A 2,069-nucleotide genomic window follows, 5' to 3' on the forward strand; every position below is an offset into this window, starting at 1 on the left:
TATAATTAACTGACTGAAATAAAATGGATTTCTTCATATTGAAAATATTCTAATTAAGCTTGACATGTAATCATGTTGGCCTCCTTTTACATAGGAAAAAACTTTTTGACTGGCATAATTTCCTTTTTTTAATTTTTTTGGCTGTTTTATTAACCATTTTATAAAGAAAGGCTAGTACAGTGACTTCTTGGGGAGGCAGGGGAAGGGGAATATGGAATTAGTGGCTATATCACATCAGTTCCTCTAAGTCTCATTGCAAGGCAGTACACTAAACACAACACAAATTTGAATAGGGTTTGTTTTAAGTATAACACCCTAGCTCCTGTCCACCCTTTTCACACCACGACTTTAATATGTCCATGGGCTAGAGTCCCCATCCAAATAGGTAAGATATGGTTTCCACTTCCAACATAAGTGCCCCCTCTCCTACCCCCACTAACCTATTTAGAATAAATCTGCTTTTGGGAGAGGTCAAAAAATAATCATGATCAATAATAAAATGGGTAAGGAGGAAGTGACACAGACAGAAGAAAAATATGTGGATTCAACTCCATAAAAATGCTTTTGGAGAGGGAGATTCCCGAGGGCCTCATGGAACTTCAAGTTCTACAACAGATAGAGGGATAAGCTAAGGAAGGATTTCCAGGAACACATTACAAAAAATTCTGAGCATAATAACGATAATACTGCTGTCTCCTGCCCTGGAGAAATCCCTGGGTACTAAGACTGGAATCTCATAGTAGAACCATATTGACTATGGCTATCCCCAAATTCAGTCAGAGAGTGCTCTCTAGGGTGTTGTAGTTATCCTTAAAACTCTTCAGCTCTAGGAAGTGCTTAGCTCTTTTATTCTTCTGGCTGGAGGGCAGATAAGTGACTTGGATAGTTGTTGGGGAGGAAACTTCAGGACTGTGTTAGATCCTTAGATGCTGACTGGTGCTGTGGCTGGGAACTTCCACTTCGAGCTTTGACAGCAGCAGCTAGTTCACTCAGTGCCTCCTGATAGTGTAAATATTCAGTCTGGCCAAAGACACCAGTTCCATATCGAGCTGTTTCATAGCCATCTAGCAAGGTATCAGTGAGAGCTTTGCAGACACCCTTGAAGGGGGTACTTGTGTTTCGAAGCTCCAGCAGATAGGAGTGGTAATTCTTGCCCATCAGAGAATGAGGATGCCGGCCTTCTGAACGGAATGGTATCTCAGAGGCACGAATGGCATCCAATGCTTTCATTCTGTACAAGTAGTTGTAGCAATGTTGATTTCCTGGTGTCTCCAGCTGCAAAAGTCTGGCATCATCCTCTTCAAGAAGCTGGAGTTCATACTTTACATCCTGGACCTTGGATAGTCGGATGTCAATCTCTTCCTTCAGATCCTTGGGAGCATTGTGTCCCACAGGGACATAAGGACCTCTTCGAGACTTCATAGCAAAGCGCATGCTCTGCCTCTTCACAAAAATGAAGAGCAGCACAAATACCAAGCTCCCATCCGGACAGCTGGACGCCAGGGTCTCCCTCCAGCTTCTTTAGCTCTGGCTCCTTAGCAGCAAGGGCCCTAGGGCTCCAGGACCGGCCCTGGCCATTTCCCTATGGGGGGAAGCCAAAGCCTGGTCCTGTCGGAAAACATGGTGGCCGGGGAGAGCGAGGGACACTCCATAATTTCCTTTTAATAAATCCTTATTGGTTATGTGTGTGTGTGTGTATCTATCTGCATATATAGAGATATATATTTATGGTTGTATATAGCTATATTTATCTACGAAATTGTAAATTGTGGATTGATGCTTTGTTCTAGTATATATTTTATGAAAATTGTCTTCACAGACTCGTGTTTATTTCCCCTGATCCTAGGGGGTTATGAGTCTGATGAGTAGCATATTAGAGAGAAAGGTTTCAGATAACTGTCTTGTATTAACTCTGTATAATTCAAGCAATTAGAAGTTAAATAGGAAGCCAGAGGAGGAACCAGGGAAAATGTCTAATGTATTGTTTTGTTTGGGCTGGGGAGGAGGGGAGCTCCTTGAAGAAGGAGGTCTTAATTTGTTATGCATACTTTGTCTGTGACTGTTATTTA

At 42.2% G+C, this 2,069-nt stretch overlaps 1 pseudogene; it reads right to left on the reverse strand.

Annotated features, from left to right (window-relative positions):
• Nucleotides 1-484: 484 nt before the first annotated feature.
• On the reverse strand, nucleotides 485-1,448 carry LOC141500482 (protein C1orf43 homolog pseudogene; annotated as a pseudogene).
• Between the last annotated feature and the right edge of the window lie 621 nt (nucleotides 1,449-2,069).

This window comes from Macrotis lagotis, chromosome X (genome assembly GCF_037893015.1).
Source record: "Macrotis lagotis isolate mMagLag1 chromosome X, bilby.v1.9.chrom.fasta, whole genome shotgun sequence".
In the NCBI taxonomy this organism is placed as follows: Eukaryota; Metazoa; Chordata; class Mammalia; order Peramelemorphia; family Peramelidae; genus Macrotis; species Macrotis lagotis.